This window comes from Amblyomma maculatum, chromosome 7, assembly GCF_055883805.1.
Source record: "Amblyomma maculatum isolate TAMU_Amacu chromosome 7, ASM5588380v1, whole genome shotgun sequence".
Taxonomy (NCBI): domain Eukaryota; kingdom Metazoa; phylum Arthropoda; class Arachnida; order Ixodida; family Ixodidae; genus Amblyomma; species Amblyomma maculatum.
In genome coordinates, this window is record NC_139350.1 from 85,307,019 (window position 1) to 85,319,346 (window position 12,328).

Here is a 12,328-nt window from a genome sequence, read left to right on the forward strand (position 1 = left end):
TGCTATTCACCTACCACCTTCAATGATTTACAATCGAATTCCTTTTCTCATCTGCTTCAGTTTCGTTTTACACAGAAGAGGTATGGCTACAAAGTCAAAGTTAAAGTCACGGGTGGGATAAAAAACGGCGATATTGTTGCTCCATCGTTTTAATTCACTACATCATTAAGGCCAGCCTCCCTCTAAAACAGGAATCATATCGAGTGGAGAAGCAGTAACTTTATCTTTTTTTCATCCTTCATGTACGTTATGTGATGAAAGAACAGCGAAAAAAAAAAATAACGAGGGCGAGAGAATTCACGCAAACACAGGGCGGGTGCTTATAAACTGTTTATTTCCCGAAAATCAAGCACGATGAATAACACAAACGCACTGCGCCACGTGGTGTGATGATGAAGCAAAGTGCCCGTGAAATCAGAGGAGATAACCCATCAAAACCAAAACATGAAATCGTCACTTGTGCAGTTCAAAAAATTATTCTAAAAAGAGGGGTTTACGCCGTTTGGTGTTAACAACACCCGGATAAGCGATGACAGCTGAAAAAGCTGTGCGCTGAGAAAACGGAAAGGTTGGTTGGTTTGTGGGGTTTAACGTCTCAAAGCGACTGAAGCTATGAGAGACGCTCTAGTGGAGGACTCCGGAAATTTCGACCGCCTGGGGTTCTTTAATGCGCGCTGACATGGCACAGCACATGGGCGCTTCGCTTTTCACCTACATCGAAAAGCGCAGGCGGTCGCTTTTCGATGGAAAGAAAGGCCAGAGTGTAAAAAACACTTAATAAAATTGTTTAAAAGACGTGGAAGACGTCGGTGAAGTGCAAATGAACCTAAAACCATCGTAACAAAATGGCGAGTCCATGAACTAACCAACAGCCAACAAGGAACATGGCGAAAAATGAAAGAAACAAGAAACAATTGACAGCCAACAGTTAATTCGGTAAAACAACAACAACAACAAAAAAAAAAAAACAAGGGCAAAGCACAGGAGCTTCGTAAAACAAGTACAAGAGTCAAACAGAAAAAAAAAATACTGGCGGAACACAGCACCCGCGCTGTTTTATTATTAGTTTTTTGTTGTTTCACTCTGTTAACCGTTGGCTGCCCGTTTTATGTTTAAAACTTTTTTGCAGTGTTTCTTGTTGGCTGTTGGCTTGTTGATTGATTCGGGCTTTTGCTGCGATGCTTTTAAGTTCATTCACATTTATTCCACATCTTACATTCATTTCTGTATTATCTTTCTCACTTTCTGGCCTTTCTTTCCTTCGTCTTTGCACTCAGCTTTTTGATCCGTCAACCGTTGTCCGATTGGAGAGAACACGAGCCGATGTACCTTTGTTTTGATAACCGTTTCTGGAACTGCACAGGTGACAGTTAAGTTTGCGGGCTTCCCGAAAGTGAGATTTCGAAGGGGCGACCAAGGTCAAGAGGCAGCTTGACACGGGCTGATTTATGATGGTCGCGCAGGTGACCGCTTCTCGGAAGTGAGCCCAGAACACATGGCAGCGGGCGACGCTGCCGGCTTTGTCCGTCCCGTGCCGCGAGGGAGGCAGAGCAGTGCAAGTGGAAGGCGCAGCGTGGTTGTGGGTTCGGCGCTAATTGCTATGTCTCCCAGTTCGAGTGGAGAGGGCGCAGAGGCCATACATCCCGAAACGCGGCGTAACACGGGCCTGGGGAGAACGCGCTGTTGACATGTCTTCACGGGAAGACGCCTGCACGTCCCTTTGAATCCGCCGTCCACGCGCAACCGACCAAGGGCAGGGATCGGAATGTTTGGGCCTGAGGTTGCGCGTGTGTTTTTTTATGTGTGTATTATCGGAAGTGTAACCGTCTATGCCGTTTTTCTTTGCGACTGCTTGGCGCCGCTTGCGTGGGAGGATTTTGGAGAGGGAGTAAATCGCAGATGTATGTGTTAGCGTGCGCAACCACTCGCCGCTGAGTGCGTTCGTTGTGTTTGTTTTATATGACATGGCGTAGGAGAGGGGTATATGTGGCACAATGATCGGCCAGTCCATTTTGAAGCACTGCATGTTATTGGCCACAAAGTGACTCGTCGTTGATTGGTCAACGGACTAAACTTGAATTTTGGGTTACGCTAAAGAAGCGAGCGTTGGACAGTGGGGCTCGGAGGAGAGTTGGGCTCAGACGAGAGTCGAGGGTAGACGGGTTGTTCGAGGAGGGAGGCTAGGCTGGCGGAGGTTTCAATGGACTCCGGCCTAAAGTGTCGCAGAAGGCCAAGGCCTGATTCTGCTAGCCTCTGAACTCTGATCGTTCACCAGTTGCAGTTAGCCCTCTATGTTTTGATGTCGCTTCGGACGACATTATTGTATATACGTTGATGTAAAAAGTGCAAATAAATGTGTACAGTCGAGAAGGGAAGTCCTTATCTCAGCACCGCAATGTGTCGCTGAGCCACGGACGCAGCGGTGGTCACCAACACCACTCGGTACGAGCGAAGGCAGAAGAAACAGCAAGAAACACCTGCTGTGTAGGGACGCCCATAGATTCCCAACGCCTTCCTTCCGAAAAGGTTAACTGGCGCAGTCGAGACAGGATCGGTCCAGCGACTTCCTGCGGAGTGGCGAGAGATCGACGACGCCTCGGACTGATGTACACGGAGAGTGGCACACTACCTCGGTGAGCCAAGGCTGATCAAGAAGTTTGAAGTCGGGGTGCCCCGTGAATCAACGCTACCGGTCTAGAGAGGCAGCTACGGGGAGCGACTCCGGTGAGGCTGCGCGGATCCGGCATAGCAGAAAAGGGCACCAAGACTGACTTTTCGAGTGGCGACGACCGATGCTGAGCCTTACGTGCTGATGGTGTCCAGGCGTTCGACGCATCGAAAGCAGTGACCGCATGGCAACCCATTGCGACGGACTGACACTAGCTGTATGCAGGTAGGTTCTTGTCCTGTTTTCTCCGGGTTCACCATCCTCGTAACTCGGTCAGAGAGCCAAAAGTCTACGGAGAGCTCTGATGGCGTGGGGCAGAGCTCCGGCGCAGCAGCTTCCGATGAGCGGAGGCAGACCTTGAGCAGTACCATTACTGGCGATCATGATCAAAGTTCTAGTAGTGCGTCGGTAACCGCGGATCTTTACAGAGGTCTAACGTCAGGAGGAAACGAGGCAGCTGTCAGACGGCGAGAAAAAGAGCTGGACATTGAAGCTTTGAGACTCCAGGCGGAGTTAGAGAGATTAAAGGATCAAGGCGGGCGAGGCGCTCGATCTGGATTGGGTCGATATGAAGAAGATTTACGCGCTATACTCGCACCAATGCCAGAGAGAGACAAGTTGGCTCACGCATGGTTCCGAAGCGCGGAAAGTATGCTTCAACGTTGCGAGATTCCCGAGGAGGTACGCGGCTCGATAATTGTCCCATTCTTAAACGAGAAAAGCCGCATGCTGATAGCAAATAGGGCAGTAAGCGGAAGGCAGTCCTACGAGGAAGTGCGTGATTATATTCTGGGTGAGTTAAAGCTCACACCTGAGGAATATAAGCGCAGGTTTTATGCTCATCGGAAAGGCAGCGAAACATGGGGACAGTTTGTCACGAAACTAGAAGGGTTGCTTGATTACTACCTGCGTAGTACACTCTAAAAAAAAAAGGTGTGATCTTAGTCTTTTTGGGGGGTAAACTGCTTGTTGCTGAGCTAACACCTTTTTGGGGTAAGGTTACGCTGTGTCTTGGAAGACTAATTATTTATACCATTGCATGTAGTGTAACATTACGCTTCTGGTAGCATAAACTTGCACCTTCACAAGCAGTGTAACTGTATTCTACCTAGGCATAACGTTGCACCTTTCATAAAGGCCTATGTTTTAGTCTGTCGATGGCATAAGCATACCCTTGCATCAAAGGTGCAAGTTTGCACCTTGACAACGTAAACTTATCCTCTATGTACAGGTGCAAAGTTACCATTTTAGAGTATAAATTTATATTACGACAAAGAGCGCAAAGTTTTGCACCTTTATGGTGCAAGCTTATACCACCAGGAGAAGGATAACGTTACCCTCCAAGCAGTTTAAAGTAATGCCATATTACATAGGGTATCTAAGCATCATCTTGTGGTATATATATGCTATCCACACAAGAGTACTATTACCAGTCTGCATCGTAAACTTGGTCACTGGAAGCAGGAATAAAGCTAACCAATACATTTCAAGATTTTCTGGAAGGAAAGATTATGTTGAAACATTGCAATATCTTTGTGTCGTCTGGAGTGTGACAGTGAGCAATGTTTCAGGTGAGGTAGGCTGTGTCATGTTGTGTTCAAGCCGTAAGTTATGTTGCAGAGTGAACAAAAAGAATTTAGAGAACAATCGGTTAAGATAACATACCATGGTGTTTATTTCACCTCATTATACACCGAAGTTGCAGCAAGGGACTGGATAATCTTCTCCGCACAGTCAGGGCAGGGATGTACCACGTATCTGACCTGCATAGAAAAGAGAACTTGTAATCGGTTACTCACGAAGAAAGCATCCCAAAACATGCTTATGGAGTAATTAATTCACATTAAAAATAACACTGCACAAAGGGCAAGTAAAAAGGAAGACAGATGGAAATAGTGCACCAGTACAGGCTTCCAAGTGTTTATATAATGAGAATTGTGAACTCACACAATATATAGATCAATGAAAATTCTCCAAATCTGAGCTTTACCCGTGCCACTAACACACACATAGACAACTAGCACATTGCAATCTCAGAAAAAATTGACAATATGCTCAATAAGACACAATATACAATGAGACATTCTTGTTAGGAGCAGGGTCAAGCCATAGGCATCACTGATGTTGGACTACCCAGAGGGTCATTTAAAGAAATATGAATGAAAACATATTGATAAAATAGAAGCTAGCCTGATAAAGGCAAAAGATGTGATTTAAAAAACCCCTCCCTCTACTCGTTCATATGTGCAGTTCTCCTTTTTTTTATCATTAGCTTTTTATGTTAAACTTTGTTTTATCACCTTCACTTTCACCTTTGTTGTTTGCTGGTTTCCACTCCAACACCCAAACATTATAGTTTGCTTTCACACCTGACCATACCAGTGGTCTTGTTTCTAGTCACTATGGTCTCACCCTCCTAGAAAACACTGTCTCTGGTCCTTCATGACATTATCTTATGTTGCCTATAGTGTTAATGTTTTCCTGAGACTACACTGTCTTTAGTCATCTGATCATCCATCACAAGTGACAACTGCAAATCTCTTCTTCTTTTTTTTTTTTTGGGGGGGGGAGGGATGGGGGGAGGTTCTTTTGTTCTTGCATTCGTTGTCATTTCTCATGAATATAACGAATGAAGCTTGTTCCTGCAGAGCTTGCTCCTGCAGGGGTATGTCTAAGGCCATTCTATTGTTTCTGCCTTTAGTGCAGTTTACATTCCTGGAAAAAGGCATGAATATACCACAGAGGCTATGCCTTATAAAATGCAGGATACCACTTCTGAAAGATGGAACATTTCATGCTAAAAGAGCAATGATAGCAAGGCACATCCAAAGCACCTTCTGCACATGTGCATTACTGCAGTGATGTCACAGATGCAGAATTATGTAAAGCATGGCAATAAAATGCAACTTTTACATAAGGTCATTGCTAGTTTCACACCACACATCAGCTTATGCCGATGCCAAAAACTTCTCGAGACTGCCGTTTCACTTCAAAACTACATTATCTTGCTCAGGAGGCAAAAAACAATACACTTCAATACCCCTATAAATCCTTGAACAAACCACAAAGCTTGAGATTCTATGTATTGCTGCTTCATGTAATGCTCGCAGCACATGCAGCAGGAATAAAACTTCTCATAAACTGCAATTTGCCAGAACTGTCAACTGCTTATCTCTTTAGATGCCTAACTAATGAAATTGTAAATGCTGACCAATATTATACAAGAATGATTATTAAAAAGTGTTTACAACAAATTTCTCGAAGATTATGTTCTTTACCTTTACAGATTGCAAATCATAAACTATGAAGAGACACCCGTGCAGTCTCTGCCGGTGGGTTGTGCAGCAATGTGGACTTTGGGTACCTGGTACAGCTTCAGGACTAGACTTAATTATCTATTCTTTTTGTTTATAAGAGGCAATATGAAAACTGCAAAATTGAAGGCTATTAATGAGTGAGCCTAGGCCTAAAACTCTCCTAATCATCTATGTGGTCTAACATAATGAGCATCAAAAATATTCCTTTAAAAGCTTTGTAAGTTGGTTTTTCAACATTACATAACTAAAAAAGGGTGTTGCTGACATTTCTTATTCAGCTAATATAGACATATTTTGTGTTTTTGATGATGCAGAAGAAGCTAACATGATTCTGGCAACAATACCAAGTGCAGCAACATTTTTTACATGCAATGTGGGAAAGCAAGACAATAGTTTTCAAATATGCCTTTCCTTGTTCAATATTCTGAACTACATTGCTCTTTCAAAAAATTTAAGAACTGGGCTCACCTATAATATTGGGGACCCTCATTTCTGGTATATAAGACTGTCCCCTAAAATTAAAATGCAAAAGTTAAGTCAATTTTGGTTGATTAGCCATTCAACCATTATCCTCTACCACAGACATGTCCACTGTGCTGCACAATCCAGTTCTAATTGTACAGCAAATTTCATTTCATTCATCCTCCCTTTATAGGCCCATAGACATGACATAAGGGGTGGGGGCATATATATATATATATATATATATATATATATATATATATGTTAAATGGTAGTGGTGGAACACAAGGAAAATATGCTGAGTACAAATGGCACAAAACAATATAAAGAACACAAAGAAACAATAAAGCTGAAAGTGATAAAATACCGTCCATTACATATCACCTGCAGTACTTCATTTTTAGTTTCATTCTATTGTGGACATACCTAGCAACATAAGAGCATGTGAGTTGTTGAATATTACACCCATCAGAGAACATAACCTTACGGCTGAGAACCAAGTGCAAACAATTTAAATATTAGGTTTTGAAGAAAAAAAGAAAAGAGGCATACATTAACAGCTCACTCAATAAAAAGAAGTCAACATGTTCAGATCGATTACATACTGAAAAAATTCCTCCCTTGCTAACTTGCTCAATAGCACTGAATGGTTCCAAAATCAATGTAATGCCAGGGCTATTGCTCCTCAGCATAGAAAAATATGCTCTTTGATAGACATAAAGCAATAATGAACAGACCACAATGCCACAGCTATGTCGAAAAATACATACCACACAAATCTTGCCGTAAGTAGTCGTCCAGCGCTGAAGAAAGCAGGTTGATCTTTAGAAGCAGGAGTAACAGCACTTCTACACCTTATTCCTCCTACTGGCAGGTACGCTGCAGCAAAGGTATCATTCATAACATTAGCATGATACTCGTAACTAGTACATACATAACTATAGTACAAAAAATAATGGCACCACACATGCCAAAACAATGACTCAAATATTTTGACAATGAGCTTAAAAGCTACAACTCCTGTTCCCAGATATATCTGTAACAATATCTGCCACCTCTTTATAGTCGAAATAACTGCTTAAGTAAACTAGAATAGCAGATTTATGACAAACTGCTAGCACAATGACAATACACATTAACTTCAATGAGGGAATGTCTCAGTACCAGTGAATTGTAGTAATGAGTATAACACAATGTCTGACAGCAGAAACTACAGAAGGGCAAGAATGTGTTGTTATTGGTCAGGCATAGCCTCCTTTCTATGGGTCAGGAGGCTGAAAAGTTCAGAATGGAAATAGCTGAGTAGAAACTATAGCAAATCCCCAAATGAAAAATATTAGTGATATAAAAATTTTCCTTAGCTCGCTAACGAAAATTAGCACATTTAATCAAAATAGCTGTTTGGGCCAGTTGGTTCATACTTACACCCTAAAAGACCAGCGAAAAAAAAGAAAATAGGTACAAAGGAACACAAAACGTATTTCAGTGCCCGTCCTGTCATTTTTTGTTCCTTTGTCCCCGTAATTATTTTTTTTTGCGCTGGTCTTTTTATGTACCGATTACAAAAAGAAAGTCAGTCTTAAAGCAGAGAAGGGGTGACACATGGTTTGCTTCAATGCTGAAGACATCTGATCACCAGCTAACCCAGATTTTTCACTTGTTAAGTGATTTGATCGAGTCCAATATTTATTATCAGTTCTTAACATAAGTGATCAGCAAGTTAAATAACACCATTTACTCGCACACGCCCTCAAACACAATGAAACTCAATTGATAAGTCACTGTCTGAGCGTGCGCCATATTGCACGGCATGAGCGAAAATGGCAACACGCAAGCAGACACACACATGGCACTCGACATAAATATTCTCCGACGAGAATCCCAAGCAGTATACATTGAGGCAGATGTCAGTGATCAGCAATATGTGCCACAAAAGTGCGCGTGTCAATTTGAACGCCCCTTTCTGTACGGAAACAATGCTTTGGACTTACCAGCACGGATAGCAGAGACCAGTTTCAAATTCTTTGAAGAAACGACAGTCTACGTTCTTGCGCAGACGAGACGAAGGACTTGAGCCTGCAGCGAAAAAAAAAAGCGTGAGAAATGTCTTTTCTGCCCATTGCGTCACTGCGACAGTATACATGTACACGAATCGGCTCGGTCCCACCTCTGGTCTCGACGCCATCAGCTCAAAACTGCGGGGTTAAATCGGCGTTCTGAAAGCGTGACTTTAGGATATCAAGCGCGCTGCCTTCGAACATACAGGCTGCTGGCAAAAGAACCGTAAACTTAACCCATCACCCTGCATGCTCTCACGCATTTATGGCAACGTTCCCGTAAAGCAGCAACAACAGAAGATCAAAATCGATTGTAGGCAGCGAGCAAAAATAATGCGGCATGCAAACACGTCAATGCATATCACCGGGACTGCATTAGCGCTCGTCGACGCATACTTTCAACCGCGGGATATGCTTGTGAGCGTCGTAGACGACTAAAATGCACCATTAACATCCCGCAAAAAGGTCGTGACCATCTGAAAATTTTGGGATGCGCCGCTCCTCCAGTCTGAACTGAGGGAGTGGTATGCTCAGGTTGGGATCCAAGACGTCGTGCTCAGAGGCCGTTTGACAGACAAACAAGCAGCGTCGCGGACGTAAGCAATAACAAAACATGTTCAGGCCAAGTTAAATAGCAGAGAAAAACACGTAAAACGAAATGTAAAACGTCACTTACATGCGCGGCTGAAATTTGGCGCCAAGGATCCGTTGGAACACCACCACCGCGACGACCAGCCATCCGCCGTTTCATTCCGAAGTTCACACTTTCACGAAGTCGTTTCATAGTGAGGCATCGATGAGCGCACTCGATGAAATAATTGCTGAGAGCAACCGAACTTTTCTAAAAACACAGATGAGTACCAACGACAAAGAGCACGAACGCTGACTCGTGCGGCAGTCGCCGTCGTCGTCTTCTCGGACTCGCAAAGTCGCAGGGAACGCAGGCAGGCTCAAGCAACTAACTACGAACACGTGACGCTGCGTTGAGAATAAAAGCAACAAAACTAAAAAGCAACTGCTTCGCTTCTCGCCTCACCACCGCTCCCCCCTCACCTCCCCTTTCTCCCTGTTTTGCAGTGTACACACTTGTCTGTCCGCCCTTGTTCTGAGTTCGGCCTTGCTCCCTCCACGGTCAAGCTCGCGTAGGAGTCAAAAGACGTCCCCAAGGGGTGTCGGGGGGCGGGGGCGGTGAAGTGGGGAGGCACCGCTTTTTGTAAGAAGATAAGATGCTCCCAACTTTCGACGATTCCCCACCTCCTCCGGGGAAAAACGGGGGGTCCTTTTGTGGTAGCTCTTGAAAGGACATCGGACGGGAAGTAGAAACACAGCCGCACCCAGCTTGAAACCGGTTACCATCATAAAAAAAAAGAAGAAACAAGCGGCAATTTTTTTTTTTGCTTGAGCTGCAGGGACGAAATGGTGTAAAGTCATGCGAGAGAGACTAACGTCTTCCGTGCGGGTGATTGCGCAGGGTATATTTAAGCCATGCGGTTTCAGATAGCATAAATCCCGAAGTTACCCTCCTTTTACACTCTTTTTTTTTTAGAGTGTAGAGACGTAACAAGCTTGGAAGATCTGCGGGCGCTACTGATTGCAGATCGCGTTAAACAGCTAATGGAAGATGACGTGCGCACCTATATCTTACAGCATGAGACAGGGGAATGCCTAAAGCCGGAGGGTGTTGCCAAGTTAGCACAGGGTTACGAGGAAAGCACAGATTCCAAACGCCAAAATTCTCACAAGGTTGCTGAAGCGAGTAAGGTTGATTCACACAGCCGGCGGGATCCCGTAGGAAAAGGACGGTTCTATTGGATCGATCGGAAGCCGTCTTCTAGGTGCTTCACCTGAGGTGAGATGGGTCACTACCAATGGCAGTGCAACAAAACGAGGCCTAAACCAATAATGGGTGGGCAACGCGCCAAGGGCTCCGCACCGGAAAAGCTGACTGCCAGAGCTGCATGTCATGTAGTGAACGAGTGCGCGGCAACGCCGACAGACACCGTTTCTACGTCAAAATTAACTTGGTTTGAGCTCACGTCCGCGGGGCGCCCATTTACGGCTTGTTTGGGCTCAGGGGCTGACATTACCATCCTGAGAAGGAATGTCATCCCGGCTGAGGCAGACATTCAGGGTGCAGGCAAAGTTTGCCTTAAAGGAGCATTTGGGAAGACAGTTCCAGCCGATTTGATGTATGTCCCACTGAGCCTGTCCGCTAATGACGAGGGCGTAGCCCCTCAGCTTATGACACTGTGCGCAGTAACGGACCACTTAACGGAAGGGATAGATGCGCTTGTAACCCCAGATGCGTTTGATGACCTGAGGAAAGTGAAGAGACAAGCCACTGAGCTAGCCGTGCGCATTGTGCAGGCAGAAGAGGCCGCCCGTGAAGCGGTTGACGAGAGCGTGCGTCCTAGAAAGGTAGCCGAAGACCAGGCGATAGGAAGCGACCCTACTACGGGTGTTCAGGACGAAGCGGTTGCACCAGAATCGTCGGTGCCGAACGGGGAGCAATGCGCGGACACGTTCGCGAAAGAGTAGAGAGAAGATGCGTCATTATAGAGCTCATGGACACAGGGACGCGGTGGAACGCATGGCATGCTGATTGAAGATGGACTCTTATTTCACAAAGACGATATGAATGGCAGGCAGTGCAAACAACTAGTCCTACCCGAGACGCGCCGAAGGGAAGTGTTGATACTAGCACACGATAAAGCGTGCGGCGGGCTTTTTCGGAAAAAAAGACAAAGCAACGTATTCGCAGTGCTTTCTTTTGGCCAACAATCTCTGCAGATGTGAGAAAGCATTGCCAGTCGTGCCACACGTGTCAGATTTTCGCTAACAGGAAGGTGACGGACCGAGGTCCGATAACCCCGTTGACACGGTCGCAGCAGCCATTTCAGGTTGTCTACCTTGACTGCATAGGGCCTATTGAGCCGGCTTCTGCGCGCGGACATCGGTATGCATTGTGTTTAATCGACCTTTGCACGAGGTGGCCTGAGGTAATTCCACTGCGAGCACTAACTGCTAAAACCACCTGTCAGGCGTTGCTGGACATTTTTGCGCGCTTCGGTGTACCAGAGCTGGTGTGTAGTGATCAAGGGGCCAATTTCACGGCAGGGCTAACGAAAGAGTTGGCAGAGCGATTGGGAGCACAAGTGCGCTTCTCTACGCCGGAACACCCGCAGAGCAATGGGCTCGTAGAGAGGTGGAATGGGGTGTTCAAGTCCATGCTGAGACACGTGATTCACGACCATGCCAGGGACTGAGATAGATATATACCCTGTCTACTTTGGGCGTACCGTGAGCTGCCGCACGAGATCATAGGAATACCCCCTTTCGAGCTCATGTACGGTAGGGTGGCACAGGGGCCTCTTAGCATATTGCAAAAGACGTGGACCAGAGCGTGGGAGCCCCCGACAGGGTTAAATAAGGTTGCACCTGCGTACATGACCGAGCTTCGAGAGAGAATGGCTGAAGCAGCCCGTGCCGCAGATCAACGAGGTGAGCAAATGCAACAGTTATACACTTATAGGTACAACCTCAGGTCTAGGCCGAAATCATTTGAGGTGGGCGAACAGCTACTGACCCTAGAAACAAGACAGGTTGCGAAAATCTAACCCAAATGGATCGGACCTGCCGAAGTGAAACAGCAGACGAGGCCAGGCAGCTATATCATCCAGCTCCCGGGAGACGCAGAAAAATGGGTGCACGCGAACCGCCTCAGGAAGTACAACGCTCGTGCGAATAACGTCGGCGTGGTCTTTGAATCAGACGATGAGTTTGGCGAAATTGAAACACCGCTATTTAGTGAAAACGGGAGGACA

At 45.5% G+C, this 12,328-nt stretch overlaps 1 pseudogene; it reads left to right on the plus strand.

Annotated features, from left to right (window-relative positions):
• Nucleotides 1–12,328, plus strand: part of LOC146183834 (nose resistant to fluoxetine protein 6-like) — a 43,275-nt pseudogene that overhangs the window by 12,992 nt on the left and 17,955 nt on the right.